Source organism: Canis aureus, chromosome 38 (assembly GCF_053574225.1).
Source record: "Canis aureus isolate CA01 chromosome 38, VMU_Caureus_v.1.0, whole genome shotgun sequence".
NCBI classification, from domain to species: domain Eukaryota; kingdom Metazoa; phylum Chordata; class Mammalia; order Carnivora; family Canidae; genus Canis; species Canis aureus.
The window spans coordinates 14,061,924-14,081,298 of NC_135648.1; the positions used below are offsets into that span (position 1 = coordinate 14,061,924).

The 19,375-nt window shown below is 32.5% G+C and overlaps 1 long non-coding RNA gene and 1 pseudogene across 15 annotated transcripts in view; both read left to right on the forward strand.

The window, feature by feature from the left end:
• Positions 1 to 19,375, forward strand: part of LOC144307445 (uncharacterized) — a 478,537-nt gene that overhangs the window by 23,710 nt on the left and 435,452 nt on the right. For 4 of the 15 annotated variants that reach the window (XR_013374318.1, XR_013374319.1, XR_013374329.1 and 1 more), the window contains exon 2: positions 5,761 to 5,839. The exons of the other annotated variants lie outside the window; for them this stretch is intronic. This is a non-coding gene — a long non-coding RNA (uncharacterized LOC144307445). The remainder of the gene's footprint in view (positions 1 to 5,760; positions 5,840 to 19,375) is intronic. 15 annotated transcript variants of the gene reach the window in all.
• Positions 1,833 to 2,999, forward strand: LOC144307153 (protein SET-like; annotated as a pseudogene).

The window sequence follows — 19,375 nt, forward strand, 5'->3', positions numbered from 1 at the left end:
TAATTAGAGAGGTTAAAGATGTGGCCATCATGGCCCAACTTGGGACAACCAAAGGTTAATGCTAGCTCCAGTGCTCACTCTGGAATTAGCTAAGGGTTTTATCTCCTCAGCTTCTCTCCACCCTCTCCTATTTTCTTTTCCTCCCTTGAACAAGTTTTGATTTGAAGTGTTCTCCTTAACATTTTGTGTGTTAAAGGCCATCTCTGATTCTACTTCTCAGGGAACTCAACCTACAATACTAATATGATTTAATTTTTTATTTTCCAACGTACTTTATATTCTATTATGAACTCCTGAAAATTGATAAATGTTAGAAATCACTACTTGCTTTCTATCTCTACTGCTTATTAACTCCTGTCTCTCAGTTTCAGACCTGTCCTCTGATATTTTTCTTCATGGTGCTGGCTTCTTGTTGAGGTTTTGCCGATTGAGGCCTCTAAAGGGACAGTGGTATGCTGGAGAAGGAAGAAACACGTTCCTTTCCCTTTGCCTACTCCTCCATCAGTGCCATCAACACAGTTGATTCCAGTCACCTTCTCTACCAGAATCAGCCCCAACACACTCCTCAGACGTACCCGTGCCAAGCACAACTTCCCCCTCCTCAGTAGTCTGAATCTCAGTAGGAATGCTCTTTCAAATTGTAGAGTTTTAATAATTTCAAACCTTTCTCTATGTTCTCCAGTGCTAGGTGTGATAGCAGCTTCCTGTAATTACTACATGATCCCTCAGTATTTCCATTGGGACCTTTTGGTTCTTAAATAGCAGCTCACCAAATTGTAATATTATATTCCGTCTGTGCATGCTTCCTGAGATCCTGAATCAGATGCCATCAATTTTGTATAAAAGAAGCTAATAAAATACACGAGTTAAAAAAGCATCTTTAATTTTCATAAGAATGTAAAATGTTTAGGACGAATAAAAAATGTAAAAGACACACTCATCAAAACACTGGGTTATTTTTTTCCATTAATCTGAATATTTCCTAACAATTTCATATTTTGATTTGGTCATATGAATAGAAGCTTTTCAATACAGGTAGAACTTTCTCTGAAGTTTTCATTTTAATTCCAGCTAGTTAACATGCAATATTCCATTAGTTTCAGGTGTACAATATAGTCATTCAGCAGTTCCACGCATCACCCAGAGCTCATCAGGATAAGTGCACTCCTTAACCCCCATCTTTTTAACCCATCACTCTGCTCACCTCTCCTTTAGTGATCATAAGTTTGTCTCTATAATTGAGAGTCTGTTTCTTGATTTGTCTCTCTCTCATTTTTTTTCCCTTTGCTTGTTGTTTCTTAGATTCCGCATGTAAATGAAACTATATGGTGTTTGTCCTTCTCTAGTTTACTTCACTTAACATGATACTCTTAATGCTTTCATAATTTGGGTATTGTAAATAATGCAGTAAATATAGGGGTGCCACATGTATCTTTTCAAATTAGTGTTTGGGTTTTCTTTCTGTAAATACCTGGTAGTGGAATTACTGGATCATATGGTAGTTCTATTTTTAATTTTTTGAGGGACCTCCATACTGTTTTTCCACAGTGGCTGTATCAGTTTGCATTCCCACCAAAAGTGCAAGAGGGTTCCTTTTTCATCACAACCTCACTAAGACTTTTTTTTGTCTTTTTGATTTTAGACAGTCTAACGGGTATAAAGAGATAACTCATTGTGGGTTTTTTTTATTATTATTTTGGTATCAAGTTTTTATTTAAATTCCAGTTAACATACAGTGCAATATTATTTTAGGTGTAGAATTTAGTGATTCAAGTAATTGGAGCTTCTTCCTGACATGCTCCTCTCCCGGTTTCGTGGAGTTTCCTCACAGCATGGCCCCCAAGCACCAGTCCTCAGTCGCACCTCAAATGAAGAAACCGAGGCTGCCTCCCGGCCCCAAGCCGGAGGGGATATCGACCTCTCAGCATTTGCCAAAGGGAGAAAAAGAATAGCAAGAAGCAATAGAACATATTGATGAAGTACGAAATGAAATAGACAGACTTAATGAACAAGCCAGTGAGATTTTGAAAGTAGAACAGAAATATAACAAACTCTGCCAACCATTTTTTCAGAAGAGGCCGGAATTGATCGCCAAAATCCCCAATTTTGGGGTAACAACATTTGTCAACCATCCACAAGTGTCTGCACTGCTGGGGGAGGAGGATGAAGAAGCCCTGCATTATTTGACAAGAGTTGAAGTGACAGAATTTGAAGATATTAAATCAGGTTACAGAATAGATTTTTATTTTGATGAAAACCCTTACTTCAAAAATAAAGAATTTCATCTGAATGAGAGTGGTGATCCATCTTCAAAGTCCACTGAAATCAAATGGAAATCTGGAAAGGATTTGATATAACGTATAACGTTCAAGTCAAACGCAGAATAAAGCCAGCAGGAAGAGACAGCACGAGGAACCAGAGAGCTTCTTTCCTGGTTTACTGACCATTCTGATGCAGGTGCAGATGAGTTAGGAGACGTCATCAAAGATGATATTTGGCCAAATCCATTACAGTGGTACTTGGTTCCTGATATGGATGATGAAGAAGGAGAAGGAGAAGAAGGAGATGATGATGATGATGATGAAGAAGGATTGGAAGATATTGATGAAGAAGATGAGGATGTAGTTGGAGAAGATGACGATGATGATGAGGGGGAGGAAGGAGAGGAGGATGAAGGAGAAGATGACTAATGGAACACTGATGGATTCCAACCTTCCTTTTTTAATTTTCTCCAGTCCCTGGGAGCAAGTTGCGCCTCTTTTTTCCCCCTCCTCTTGTGCTCATTTGCCCTTTTTTGAAGTCTCTTTTCTCTCCCTTTATACCATTGTTCTCAACTTATTTTGAGGGGAAATACCTTGAGCAGAATACAGCGGGAAAAGAATCTCTACCCCTTTCTGTTCCAAATTCATTTTTATTACTTCCTGTCTCAACAAAAACTTTATGGAATCAACACCACCGTGCTCTGTGCGAAAAAAGAAAAACCTTCTGCTCCCTTAGCTCTGCCGGAAGCTGGAGGGTGCTAGGTCCCTGTTTAGTAGTGCATAGAATTCTAGCTTTTTTCCTCCTTTCTCTGTATATTGGGCTCAGAGATTACACTGTGTCTCTATATGAATATGGACAGTTAGCATTTACCAACATGTACCTGTCTACTTTCTCTTGTTTAAAAAAATAAAAAAAAAATAAATAAAAAATGAGGTTATAGAAGGTCTGCAAAGGGTGGGTTTGAGATGATTGGGTGGGTTAAGTGGGCATTTTGACAACATGGCTTCTCCTTTGGCATGTTTAATTGTGTTTAATGGACATCCTTGCAGTTTAAGATGACACTTTTAAAATAAAACTCTCCTAATGATGACTTGAGCCCTGCCACTCGATGGGAGAATCAGCAGAACCTGTAGGATCTTATTTGGAATTGACATTCTCTATTGTAATTTTGTTCCTGTTTATTTTGAAATTTTCTTTTTGTTTCACTGGAAAGGAAAGATGCTCAGTTTTAAACGTTAAAAGTTAAAAGTGTACAATTTGCTTTGTTACAATAAAACTAAATGTGTACACACACACAAAAATAATTTAGTGATTCATCACTTATATACAACATTCAGTGCTTATCATGGGTGGCCTCATTATTTATCTATAAAATTGCAAGGCTGGATGTAAACTAGACTCTAAATTTTTGCCTTTTTTAATCCTGATATTCTGATGCATTTTATTCTGAGTATTTTTAAGGTATTTATTACCCAAAATAATATTAACACTTATTCAATAGTACTGTTTTTTACATGTCAGGAGGCCCCGTGTTTATCTAAGTACACTTTTAATCTTATTCTGTGCTGATATTATATTTCAATCCCTGAAATATAAGGAACCTATTTATGGAAAAAAAATACGTATCACCCATTTAATCCATTGCCTTGCCCTCCTTCCCTCTAGCAACCCTCAAATTGTTCTCTATAGTTAAAAATTTGTTTTATGGTTTGCCTTTCTCTCTTTTTTTCTCCCTATGTTCATCTGTTTTGTTTCTCAAATTCCACATATGACTGAAACCTTATGATATTTGTCTTGCTTTGACTGACTTATTTAGTTTAGCATTATACTCTTTAACTCCATCCACATTGTTTCAAATGGCAAAATTTAATTCTTTTTTATGGCTAAGTAGTGTTCCACTGTATGTATATACCACTTTTTAATCCATTCATCAGTCAATGGACATTTGGGCTCTTTCCATAATTTGACTATTCTTGATAATCCTGCTATAAACATTGGGATGCATATATCCCTTTGAATCAATATTTTTGTATCCTTAGGGTAGATACCTGGTAATGCAGTCATTGGTTGGTAGGGTAGTTCTGTTTTTAACGTTTTGAGGAACCTCCATAGTATTTTCCAGAGTGACTGCACCCATTTGCATTTCTACCAACAGTGCACTAGTGTTCTTTTTTCTCTATATTCTCACCAACTATTTTGGCCATCCTGACCAATGTGAGGTGATATCTCATTGTGGTTTTAATTTGTATTTCCCTGATGGTAAGTGATGATAAGCATCTTTTCATGTATGTGTTGGCTATCTGCATGTCTTCTTTGGAGAAATATCTGTTCATGTCTTCTGCCCATCTTTTATTAGGATTATTCATTTTTGGGGTGTTGAATTGTAGAGGTTCTTTCTGTACTGTGGATACTAGCCTTTATTGGATATATCATTTACAAATATCTTCTCCATTCCATAGGTTACCTTTTGGTTTTGTTTATCGTTTCCTTCGCTGTGCAGAGACTCTTTATTTTTATGTATTCCCAATAGTTTATTTTTGCTCCCCTGTCCCCCCTTACTCAGGAAACCTATCTAGGAAAAATTTACTATGGCATGTGTCAAATAAGTTACTGCTTGTGTTCTCTTCTTGAATTCTTATGGTTTCAAGTCTCACATTTAGGTCTTCAGTCATTTTGAATTTATTTTTGTGTATGGTGTAAGGAAGTGGACCAGATTCATTCTTCTGTGTGTTGCTGCCCAGTTTTCGTAACACTGTTTGTTGAAGAGCTTGTCTTTTTCAATTGAGCATTCTTTCCTGCTTTCTCAAAGATTAATTGACCATATAATTATGGATTTATTTATAGATTTTCTATTTGTCACATTGATTTGTAAATCCACTTTTGTGCTGGTTCTGAACTGTTTTGATTACTACAGCTTTGTAATGTAAATTTAAGTCCAGTATTGTGATGGCTTCAGCTTTGCTTTGCTTTTTTAAGGTTGCTTTGACTATTCCAGGTCTTTCATGGTTCCATACAAATTTTAGGATTGTTTGTTCTAGCTCTGTGAAGATTACTGTTGATATTGTGATAGGGATTGTGTTAAACGAGTAGATTGCTTTGGATGGTATAGACATTTTACCAATGTTCATTCTTCCAATCCATCAAGATGGAATGTGTGTGTCATCTTTGATTATTTTAGCAGTGTTTTATCGTTTTCAAGTAGAGGTTTTTCATCTCTGGTTAGATTTATTCCTAGATATCTTATTATTTTGGGTGCAATTGTAAATAGGTTATTTCTTAATTTCAGTTTCTTCATTATTGGTGTTTATAAATGCAACAGATTTCTGCAAATTGATTTTGTATTCAGCAACTTCACTGAATTTATCAGTGCTAGCAGTTTTTTTTGTAGAGTCCATCAAGTTTTCTATATCAGTTTTCTATATATAGTGTCATGTTATCTGCAAATAGTGAAAGTTTTACTTCTTCCTTACTGATTTGGATACCTTTTATTTTGTTTAGGACTAGGACTAGGACTTCCAGCACTATGTTGAATAAAAGTGGTGAGAGTGGGCATCTTTGTCTTGTTCCTGACCTTAGGGTAAGAGCTCTCTGGATGATGTTAGCTGTGACTTATATGGCGTTTATTATGTCAAGTTATGTTCCGTCTAAACCTACTTCATTGAGGATTTTTTTTTTAAATCATGAATGGATATTGTACTTCATCAAATGCTTTTTTCTTCTTTGTCTTTTGAAATAATCGTATAGTTCTTAGACCTTTCTCTTATTGCTATGATGTATCACATTGATTGACTTGTGAATATTGAACCACCTTTGCCACCCGAAATATATCCCACTTGATTGTGGTGAATGATCTTTTTAATGTATTTTTGAATTCCATTTTCTAGTATTTTGTTGAGAATTTTTGCATCTATGGTCATCAGGGATAATTGCTCTGATGATAAATGATGATAAGCATCTTTTCATGTATATATATGTCTTTATTTGATTTTGATATCAGAGTAATACTGGTCTCATAGGATGAATTTGGACGTTTTCCTTCCTTTTCTATTTTTTGGAATAGTTTAAGAAGAATAAGTATTAATTCTCCTTTAAATGTTGGTAAAATTCACGTGTGAAGTCATATCGTCCTGGACTTTTGTTTGTTGGGAGTTTTTTGATTAATGACTCAATTTCTTTTCTGGTTACTGGTCTATTCAAGTTTTGTTTTTTCCTGTTTTCATTTTAGTAGTTTATATGTTTCCAGAAATTTATCTATTTCTTCTTGCTGTCCAATTTGTTGGCATATAGTTTTTCATAATATTCTCTTATGATTGTTTTGTAAGTAGCAGACTTTTTGATTGACTCAATTATCCATTTATATGATGACCGTATGTGCCTGTGTCCTTGAGCATACACAGAATGTTTTTTAAAAGACTTCAGTACAAGAGGCTAAGCAAATGATGTTTTAATTCTAAAAGGTCTTGTTTTATTGATATTAGAAAATGATATATTTTGGTGAACTGAGCTTTCAAAATCTATGATTAAAAACTCAGAAATAAGTACATGTTCTGTATATAACTATAAAATTATTTTCTGGTAAAACCGTATTTTAGTGAAATAACTTACAAATTTACTGAATGAGAATAATTTCCTATAAAAACAGGCCTTAAATATATTTTTTTTTAAATTGGAAGGTTGCAGGAAAAGAGTCTGTTACTTGATCCATTTCATTCAGATGTGTTCATGTAATTACTATCATCACCTTCTAAGTAATCTTCTCTTTCTAACCAAAAGTGATATATTGTTTTTTTTCAATCAACCCTAGGAAGGTTATAAAATTTTTAAGTGTCTGAGTTTGCCATTACAAAATGTACTTTAGAAAATTTGAACCATTGTTGTACCATTGTATCAATTTTGTGTGTTATGAGAGTCATTTGAGATTAATGTACATTTCTCTATGAAAATTATTTCAAAATATTTTCCTGAAGAATTATAATTGATTAGTGTTATGTGGATTTTAAAATAAACTTTTTCTTTTTAAAAATAATTCAAGATAAGATATCCATTTCACTCAGAGTACAAAATTTAACTAATTATTAAATCTATGCTTTAAATGTATCTAAAAATAAGAGGAAATGTTATTTTAAATGGAAAATAGATTATAAAAATAGAGTGGACTAGAGAACCAAGAGACTTCTCTAGGAACATTATGTAATTTGCTTTTCTTACTTATGTTATGCAATGTAAATATTCTTCAAAATAACAATCTAAGGAATACTCTAACAATCTGTAATAAAAAAATTAGGATGATATACTTCAATCATGTGTTGCTGCTATAGTTAAACTTTCAAATAATTGAATTTGTTCACATTTTTTTCTTTCTTAAAAGATACCTACTGAGCAGAAATTTTGCAAATGCTTGTAACATTCTGACTCTCAATTAGATGTGCTATTCAAAAACTATCAAATGTCTGTAGATAGAGCTAGAGTTTTAGCCATTTGGATTAGATTAATAAATTACGTAATTTTAAGTAGCAATATTGTCATTTATTATTGACCACTCCTCATCAAATTTGGATGAATAGAAATTTTAACTTGTCAAATAGTTATAACACAGTTTTACTGTGGGTTTAATCTTCAGAATAAACTAGCTTAAGAAGGAAAAATTAAGACATTTTGTGTACTTCTATCTTCATAAAGTTTTTTTCTACAACTACTCCTTTAATAGACCAGTGCAAGGTTTAAGTGTACACAGCATAGTTTCACACTACTGCATTTTCTCTTTGTAATCTACGTTATTTTCTTGAAAATAAGATACTATTCAAGTCTACTTAATTTTCTTATAGATCGGCTATCTATGTATGGAAAGCAGACATTTTGAAGAAAGTAAAAATTAGTGTCTGATTAAAATGTGATTTGGTAATTGGATTTTTTTTGAAATGAGCACAGAGGGAAGAAACCTATGCATTACAAAAACTGAGAATCAGATACCTCAGCATTGAGAGGATCATCCTAAGTACAACAATTAAGTATTTGGTAAATTGTATAACATCTTGTTAACAAGGGGCCTGAGGCAGTCATAAGTGTGAAGGCAGCTGTCCAGAGAGCCTTAAAATTGAGCATACCTAAACTTATTTATTCATATATATGCACTATTCCAGGTTAGTGTAGTCTCCAGATTTTACCTTAAAGATTTTCCCCTGTATTCTTCTTTGCAGAATTATTGATATTATTAAAATCTCCCCCAATGACTTCTCATTACAATTAGAATAAAATCCAGATGTCTCACTATACCCTATTAAGACCCCTTAGGAATTGTAGTCTGTTTAACATTCTAACTTCATTTTTTTGGTTTGTGTGGTACAACTTAACCCCTAGTTTAGTTGCTTCTAGCTATATGGTAAAAACTATAGAGGCCACACATCTTTTCTTAATTCCTGTGTCAATAGAATATCACTGTTTGCACCAGTAAATTCTTGCAAAACAATTTATCTTAATAAATTGATAATCAGCACAGGTGGGATGCATATGAAGAATTACTTTAAGACCCTTGCTTAGCTGTATCCAATAATATAAAACTGTTGTTTTACAAGTAATTTTAATACTCCCCTGACTGAAATGCTGTGCTTTAATTCACATTATCCCAATAATAAATCCAATATAAAATACCTTTCTCTTACTATCACCACTAAGATAAACACATTAATAAGATTAATGAATTCAGTTTCATGTGGGCAGTTTCATCATTTTATATGATTTATAGGGGCATCAACAGTCCTAGAGACCCCATCAAGATCCAGTTGAGACTTACTCAGAAGCTCTGTGGTCTGTTGGTCCCTTGAGTCTCCTGCCACAAGGGTCTAGATGTTTATGAAGATATGGTTTGTCATGGTGAAATAATTGCAGGATTGAGTCTGATCAATTTCTTTTCACCACACCCTGTATTTTCTTCCCAAGAAATGAGGGTATTTCTTTTTAGAGATTCTTTTATTATGGGCAGATTTAAAATATCTCTGGTGGAATCTGCCATATTACTAATGTATTTCTCCTCTTCATTTTTTTTTTTTTTTTTGGGAATGTATAAAAGATAGTTCTCAGGAAGGTCAACCCTTGGTTCAGAATGTCCCTGTCTTCATGCAGACTGGAGGGCTAATGAGTAAAAATGTCCTCTTAAACTGATTTCTTACAGGAGAAACTTTGCCTTGAGTTACTTATCAAAACATTAGGAGAACATTCCACAATCTTTCTTTGTTTTATCCATGAGAATCTAGTCAGAAAAATCTCTTCTCTATGCTTCTATTCACTGATAGACAACTTTCAGGTTGGGGACCAGAGATAGGAATTCACAACCAGGATATTTAAATAATGCTTACCAGGGATGCCTGGGTGGCTCAGTGGTTGAGCGTCTGCCTTTGGCTCAGGGCCTGATCCCAGGGTCTTAGGATCGAGTCCCACATCAGGCTCCCCACAGGGAGTCTGCTTCTACCTCTGCCTATGTCTCTGCCTCTCTCTGTGTCTCTCATGAATAAATAAAATCTTAGAAAAATAATAATGCTTACCAGACTCTCATGGATTTGTCTCAGGTTAAGTCCATACTTTTTCAAAATTTCCCAGAATTCTCTTATGTGTACTTTCATTATAATGTTTTATAACATTATAATCCTTCAAAATGGCATGAATCCACCTAGTAGTATAGTTAAGAATTACAATGGGCACTCTAGACAACTTTTTATATGACAAAATTATCCATCTGAGAGCTTCCTAAAAACAAAGACCAAAATTTCAAACATGGAATGGTCGGCATTGTTTGATTAGTATGAGGAATTTCTGAAAGAAACTCAGATATCAAAATTAAATCCTGAATAAACTCTTTGGTGAAGATAAATGCCAGATATGAAAAATGATAAACTTTGTATTTTTGTAGTCCCCCTCAACTTCAACCACCAGGGCTGCCCTTTAGCAGGTTTATTGATGATTGCCAAAAACTCAAAATAATCAAGATGACTTTTACAGATGAATATCCAAACAAACCATGGTACATCCATACAATGGAATATTGCTCAAGAGTAAAATAGAATCATCTATTGATTTAAACAACAATACGTATGAATCCTACATGCATTTTGTTAAATGGAAGGAGACAGTCTCAACTAAACACATATTATAGAATCACATTTATATAAAAAACACATCAGTAGTCTTCAGGGGTTGAGGCAGAGGGTGCTGGTTGACTATAAAAGGGAAACACAGGGCAGCCTGGGTGGCTCAGTGGTTTAGCTCTGCCTTCAGCTCAGGGTCTGATCCTGGAGACCCAGGATCAAGTCCCGTGTCAAGCTCCCTCCATGGAGCCTGCTTCTCCCTCTGCTTGTGTCTCTGCCTCTCTCTCTCTCTCTCTCTTTCTCTGTCTCTCATGAATAAATAAATAAATTTTTTTAATAAAGGGAAACACAAGGTGTTTCACATAGGGTGAAGGCAGTAATGGTTCTATATGGTACTGAAATATGACTCTATATATATATTAAAACACATAGAACAGCATATCACAAAAGACAAAACCTCACTTTACACAAACTAAAGAAAAAATGAAATTAATCATGTCAGGGATCCTTGGGTGGAATGTTATTGTGCCAGATGACTTTAACTGTGCTAAAATGTATGAAAAAAAGTGCACTGAAGGGAGGGGGATAGGAGGTGACCTAAGTAACTAAAAAAACAGTGTTTGTTGGGAATTTTAAAGCTAAAGACAAACTGAACGTAAATGACATATAGATTCCAAAAGTGCTATCTTTTATACAATTTAGAAATGAACAATGTACAGTCTAGAATAATAGACATTTGATTTACAAAGGTATTTTATGGAAGAATATGGTGATCTTTAAAGATTAGCTTAAAAGATTTAACAACTTTTCTTTAGAAGGTAATCATAAAACTAATGTTATTTATTAGGTAAACATAATTTATATTAACTAAATAGACATTTTACTAATTTTTTTCATATCTCAAATTTAAATAGTAAAATTGGCCAAAGATTTGTTTTTGGAAATATTTCATTGGGAAAATAGAAAATTGTCTTATTTTTAGCATTATTTTATATGTAGGTATGTTTATAGGTATTTGCTTTGGTAATGAAAACCAAACTTTTCATCTATAAAACTTTTATGGATTTAGCATAATAGTACTTTAGTCTTTCTTAAGTCTCATTTTCCCAGGAGCTCAGAAATTTTTCTTGTTTATTTCAACAAACATTCATTGCGTTATTACATATTTGATTATAGGACACTACTTAAGGGTCAATGAACAAAACAGGTAACAATTCTTTTTATGGGAATTGCATTCTTGATTTTACTCTAAAACATCAATTTTAATTAAGTTATGTGATTTAGAAATATATGTATATCAAGCTTCCTGGGTGGCAGTCAGTTGAGCATCAGACTTTTGGTTTCAACTTAGATCTGATCTCAGGGTCATGAGATTGAGCTCAGCCTAAAGTCTGTTTGGGTTTCTCTGTCCCTCATCCCCTGCCTTTCCCCACCCATGTTCTCTTTCTCTCTCACTGAAGTAAATAAATAAATCTTTAAAAAAAAATAGGTATTTCATAATAGCTCTTTCAAAAAAGATGCAGTGAAATAATTGCATCAGTTCATGTTGTGACTAAACATAGGAAAACAAGTTTATATAGATACATAATTATGACATATTATAGAAACAAAACCCTGTAAGTTTTCTTTTGGATTATTATAATTTGACAGTAATGACTAAATATTTATAACATATTAAAACTTTGATTCTGGAAGCTTCATATAACCTCTTCTCTCTATACCCCTAGAATTTGTTATTATAAGCCATTCAATTCCTGTACATAAAATTGCTAGAACAACTTCAATATTGATGACTTCTGGTATGCAGCACAAAAGCTTGTAGATGAAAAAGTTTTGCCAGTATTTATTATGAGGAATTTATCAACAAAGAACTAGACATTTAAAAAAACTAGACATTTTTATTTGAAAATTCACTGCATCGATAATTTTAGAAATCTTTGCCAAAACAAAGTTTTTTTTTTTTAAAAAAAACCTCTAAAAAATTAAAAAACACCTCTAAAAAGAAGTTTTTTTCAAATATATAAGTATATAGTGTTTGCCTTTGAAATGTTTGAGAAATAATTTTCTATTTTGTTTTTATTTTATTATATTTTAAGATCAATTGTGATACAAATTTATGGTGTGAAGTTCATTTTCAGAAATAGGAGTCCAGTGTATATTACTGGTTCCACCAGAAAAATAGAATTGAGCTAAACAATTCTTATGTCACCAACACGTAAAATGTAACTACATGTACCAGCAATATTTGGTGATGTAAAAGAAATCCGTGTGCATCTTATCGTGTGTACACTGAGAGTGAACATACCACGTTTTTTAAGAAAGCATTTTATTTATGTAAATCAAGGAGAAAAGTATAACTAGTTTAAACAGATTCTAATATATATATAAACAAAGTTTATAAAGAAAATTTTAATGAGTGTTAGCAATAAAGTAAAATGTTAAAATTTTAATAAATTCTGATATTTTCATCCCTCAGTGAAATAAAGTGTTATCTGAATATAAATACATAGGTAACAAAAGTAAGTGAATAGCTTCAGGTATCCTTACAGCAATACCTCACTACTTTATACATTATGTGAGTAATACATTTCAGTTTACAATATTAAAATAACTTCAAATTTACCCTCCATCAACCTTAAACCACAGCTAGGTATTTTTTAAAGGTTGCTAGTAGCATGGGGATATTATGTAAGTATTGTAATACTTTGTATTAAGGCCTTTTGACCAAATAGAGATCTTTGTCATACATACTTTTCCAGAGCAAATTAGGAATTTTATTTAGTTATTTAATTAGCTGATTATTATTTGTTCATTCATTTTTCTCTTCCTTTTGAATGGGTGTTATTTGTATCTATAGGTCAAAATTTAAAAGATACAGTAAGGTATATTTTGAAAAAAATCATTCCTTTTTCTGTGAGATTTTTAATTTCTACTCACTCTTTCTGCATTCTTGCTTTATTAAAGTCTGTTATTAATGTGATTTATGTTTATGTCTTCAAGTATTATTTAGGTACATAAATAATATATATATCTACTTCAGCTCTTAAAAATTTGGAAATTGCATACTTAGAGTATCTTACATATTATTTTTTTGCAGTTCATCATTGTTCTAAAAAGTTACATTATTTTCTGTAACTATAATACCTCCTTTTTCTTTTAGTTCTTATTCAATAAAGCACTTAAATAGATTCAATGCCCCTTGACTGCTCACTTGCCATTTTTCTCTTCTTGGATGATATATGTTTTCTAAGAATTTTTTCAAAATGAACTTACAGTTCAGATGAACTTCCTAAGAACTCTGGTTTCTTGTAAGTTCAAAAATATTGCTCCCTTGTCCCTGTTTCATTCATGTTTGAATGGTAGTTTGGCTATCTATAAATTTATTAGGTCACACTTTCTTTCCTTGAAGATTATATAGGTGGTTTTTCACAATCATTATAACATTGAGTATTGCTGTGGAAAGTTGAAGGTCAGCCTATTTTTTCACCTGATAGATGAATCAAAAAAAATTTTTTTCTAGCTGCCCAAAGCATTCATATATATATGATATATATTATGAAATTTGAAATTCAGTTAACTTACCAGAGTTTATTTTATAGTAGATACTTTTAAGTCAACTGCTCCTAGAATAAAGCATTTTCTTTAATGAAGTATATTGAAGTGTTCTCTTATATGTGAAAGGTTTTTCTATTAACTAAATCTCTTAATGTTTTTTCCATTATTTTGATTGGACCAACTAAGAGATATTAGTTAAGAGTGTATTGGATCTTGCTTAGAAAATCACTATTTTAGTTTTCTTTGTATTTTGTTCAATTTTTTTTTGTTTATCCTCTTTTTATTTTGCCCAGCTTTCAGAGTCGTTTTCTCTGTTTTTCTCCTCTGTGATTTTAACAATGTATATTACATTTGTTCTGTTTCCACTTAGCCTTTATTTCTATGAAACATCTAAAAATTTTCATTTTTGATGAAAATGAAAATTAACATTTTATTTTCATTTTACCTTTATTTTTCTCTCGGAAAATATCTATTGTTCTTGTGTAACTAAGATGATGACTTCAATAGTTTTATAATTAACCATGATCTTTTTGTGATAACTTTTAGCAGTTCCACGGCAACATTTTTGCGATGAGTATTTGGCAAGTTTTCTTTTTCTTCATTTTTTGGTTCTATTTCCTTATATGCCTTGTTTACATCTATTATTGTTACTTTTGAATTCTTTCTCTTTTTTGAATCCAATGATTCATCATGGGGTGGAATCTAGGTTTGTGTTCCTGGAATTTCCCCCATATGTTAGAGTTATTTGAGTATGAATTGATATCTCACCAGTCAGTCAAGTTTAGCACCAGAAGGCTGCTGACAACACAGAATATCTCTGCTCCCCTTTGCTGAAACATAATATTCCTTTCTAGACACAAAAACAGCCCATATGTTCGTTCCTGTAGCCCCTGACCATCAAGCTACCAACCCAGCAAAATCACACAGCGTCTTTGCACTGCTTTCCATCATTAAAGATGAAAATTGTTGCTTTACACTTCAGAGTGTGCTATTTACTTGATGAAATGTGCTATGGAAGCTTTTTTAAGATCTGTAGCTTTGGATATGCTGATCTGCATTTTTCTGCACACATTATTTGACCTCCAAAAGTTTTTGGAAATAACCTCACCTGTTTTGGGATTCAGAGTTTTAGATACTTTTGGGTTTTTTGAATTTGATGTTTTATTTTTGTTTCTCATTTTGCTGTTTTGGATGATTGTCAAGAGAATATAATAATAAATGCAATTTTAAAATGGATGTTTTCCCAGTATTTAAGAATAAGAAAACAAGTTTATTAGTCAATGTAGTCTTTTTCTAAATCTTATCAGACATAAACCGACATTATAATTATATATTTGTAAATCTAGGCTTGGCTTATAATATAGTGATTTAATTGCTAGAAAATGATGCAGTTCCATGTTCTTCCTATTTTTTCTATTCTAACTCATATTATTTAATTTGTCTTCATTCATCATTTTCGTTTATCACTTTCTTATTCTGTACATACTCTACTTCCATTTTTTCCAGTATATATTCCTTTATTTTACAGACTGCCTCTAAGTTCCCTAGTTTACATTTTTCTTTCTATGTCTTTGTTACATAGTTTCATCAGGGCAGCCTAATTCTTCCATCTCTTATAAGTGACAGACAAAAAAAATTAGCTCATAAAAGAAATGTAATCAAACTTTGTTATCTTTTTTTTATTCTTTTAAACTTTGTTATTTCTTTAATTTATTCCTGCACACAGATGCACCAATCATACACACATTCACAGTTTCTTCAAGTAAACTTCCTGTTTATTTCCTCACACCTTGATTCCACAAAGTACATACAATTCCCACATAATTCCCTTCCTTCCCCTGTTTAATTCAACAGAGTTGTGGATTAAGGTCAAATCTAGGCATTTTCCCTGTCAAAATAAAATGGACATCAAATATAAAGATATTGGTGAATAGGTTAAATTTATTTTGCTTGCTGTAGGTTCTTTTTTAGTACTGTTGCCCAATTTATATTAAATTAAGAAAAAAAACACCTCAGACTTTCTTTTCATTTACAGATTTGAAATTATCTCATATTTTTGTTGTTAGTTTTATTCTTGACAGAATAATAAATCTCTTAAAAAATGAGTCAGTAATGAATTCTAAATTCATCATTGAATCTCAATTGTGATAATGTTTTATCTTATACTTAAAAAGTGGAAGTTAAGCCCCAGATTCCTTTAATAGTTAGGTTATATTGGTTATTATTTTATGATATTTCAGATAGATATATAGTTGCCTTTGGAAAAAATACACTTTTACAAAGTACATAATGTTTGAGAATGGTTTTGATACTAGTTTTTATGTCTTGGAATTTCAGAAAAGGGGTTGTAGGGCAAAGCAAGGGACAAGACTAAGATTTCTAATTTTGAAGAATGTATCCAGTTTTCCTTTAGGAAGAATATAAAGAATGATTGTAGTGCAACTTCTGAGCCACTTATGCTCAAGATATTGTTACATACTTCTAAAATGTCAGTAGACTGAAGAATGCTGACCAGAGGGAAATGTAGCAACAACCTAGAAACCAGGCAAAAATCTATTTGGAAAAGAACTCAACTAAATGTTATCTCTGAACTCAAAGAGAAAAAATATCACAACCAAAGAATAAAATAATAGAGCAAAACTTTTAGAAAAAGGTAAGATGTACATGAAAAATAACTCAAAGATTAATCTGATGGATTCCATTCTTTTTATGATACACATTTCAGGAAATTGTTCAGGGAAATTCTGCTTGCATATTAATGTAGTGATTATGAGTATAATTTTATATTAGGGAATTATTAAGATCGATCTATAAAATATGAGCTTTTAGCTGTTAAAATTTAATTCCAAAATCATAAATACTGTAAGTGGCTAACTTTCATATTTGAATGAGCAATGCTATTTTCTAGGTTAAAACACTGTGCTAACCCAATTTATAAGAACAAATTAAGTAGAGTAGGCTATTGTAATAAAACAAAGAGAGTCAAAATACACAATGATTCACATAAAATGAAATTTCATTTCTTGCTCATAAGCCAGTTCAGGTCAGGTTCTTATAGGTCAGATTTTTATGCTGTTGAAAGAACATCAGTTGTCACCCAGCCGAGCCTGCAGAGGACGGAAATTGTGAGAGGAATCCATCAGAATAATTGTCACTTAGAAGATGTAAAACACAATGAATCCGTTCTATAAAAAGAAATAGAGGATAGTCATACTTAACTCCATGCTGATTGAAGTCCTGTCATAAAGCAGATGCTTGAGTTATCTTGACAACAGGATATAAAAGAGCATATTAAGTCAAATATTTTCCATGAGAGAGGAGAGTTGTTGAATTTCTAACAGTTCAGGCCTCTAGTGAATGTATAATATATTTTTTTAATTTTAAAATTAAAGTTCTTTAAATAGAACATTTGGACACCTTTTTGAGTTTTGAAATTTTAACAAGATGTTTTCAAAAGAAGAGACATTTCTCTACATTAATCCTTGCTTCTACTAAAATGAAGCTTACAAAGGTCAGAAGCAGATGGAGCCTTCCTGCCCCTCCTTTTACTGTCATACCTATGGAACAGCAGGGTCCTCCAAACGAAAGGGCAGGAGTGATGTTCCCTATAATGAATAGTGCTATTTTGTTACTTGACCTTCAAGACAGCCTGAAAGTTTCAAGTCAGAGATCAGTGTAGGAAAGCAAATTGATGAGCGGGAACACTGTAATCTTAGCTGATAACTCTTTAAAAGGTAACCAAAGCTATTTCTTTTGCTCCCTGGATAACGGTAAACTTTTCAAAGAACTTAAAAAAAATCTGCTGGAGCATGAGGAAAAGTGAATATTTTGAATGGCCTTTTCAAGACCATGAGTCATGTTAAGAATCTCAAGACAATCATTCTTCACAAATGGCTGTTAAAAATACTGAAAATACCCAAAACTAGAAATGAGAGTAATATAAGACTGCTTGTAAACAAGAGCTTTGAAGGCTTGGAGGAACTTCCAAGAGAAGTTCAGAAAGAAAAAAGAAATAATTGAGAGTGAAAAATATATAGCAGAAAACCATATAAGATAGTACCTAAGCTAGATCTTAATTAGTGGAATTTGGGACTGGTGTCAGAGGGCACATTTTCAGATATAGATGTTAGGAAAACACATGGTTTGTTTCTCTCTCTAATTTTACTCAGTTCACCTCTTTTTTCTTATAATCCCTTCCACTATTTCTTATATTCCACATATGAATGAAGCCATATGATGTACTTTTCATCTGTGTTTTCATAAACAAGTAGCCCCATGTCTTGCTTATTTCCTATTTAAGCAATTTACTTTCACTCTTTTAAATGGTAAAGCCCAGTTGTATGGTAGGAATTCAACATGTTATTTTAACTGCATTAGTGCTTTTATTATTTTTATCAGGATAATTAAAGCATTAGTTAACGTTCTTGTTGCACAGTTTCTTAGGACTTTAGTTGGTCTGCTTCACACCTATTTCTCCATATGTATATTGATAATTTCTATGTGCAGATTCTCATCATGCTGTTTTATTAAAAATACATACATTGCATTATTGCAGATTGTAAGTAATAAAGCAATTAGGTAGGGCTTGGAAGGGGGCCTATAATCGGTTGACTCCTAGTACAATAGTTGATTATGACTGACATTATATATAGTAAAATCAGAAAGAGTATATTAAATATCATTGATCATGAATTTTCATTTTTTTGCGCAGTAAAAAATTTCTGTGACAAAATCAATACAGGAAAACACAGTAAAATATGAAATTAAAGTCTATTTCTTTTTTGTTATATTCTTATGACTTTTTCAATATAAACTCTTGATTCTTGACAATCAAGTTCTTGTGTAGCTATGAAAGAGGAAGTTTGTGCTTAAAGCATATGATAGCCTACCCAGGTTAAAAACTATAGTTATATATTACACTATGCCTCATAGCACACACAGGAATAATTTTATACTGCAGTCAACTCTACAAAATGTTGCATGCATTCTATCATTGTACTTACAGATACTAGCATTGGCTTTTATTTAAACTGAGATGTCAACAGTAAGCACAAGAGATAGAGGAAAATTGTAATTATGAAGGATAACAAAATAAATATCTGTACAAAAGTCACTGGATTTGCTGATCTGGGTACATAGAAAACTATTCTGAGTGAGGGGAAAGCTAACAGGGAACTGAACACAGTTTGAAAATTCTTTTCCATCTATCACAACCTAACAGCAACATTTAAATGACAAAATTGGGCAAACTTGGTTGCTATAACAAGCTCTGCAGTGGCAGAGCTGAGAATGCAACATTCACTCATTTTTTGAAACAGTGTTCTGACAAAAATGATCTGAACTCAATTTATTTCTTACCTGAAAAAGACTTTTAAAAGTTGAAAAGGAATGATACCAATTTTATAGGATTTCAGTATCCACAGAAATCTGTAGCTTCTTTTGTCAACATAGGGTCTCCCTTCCGCTCTTGATAAAAAACA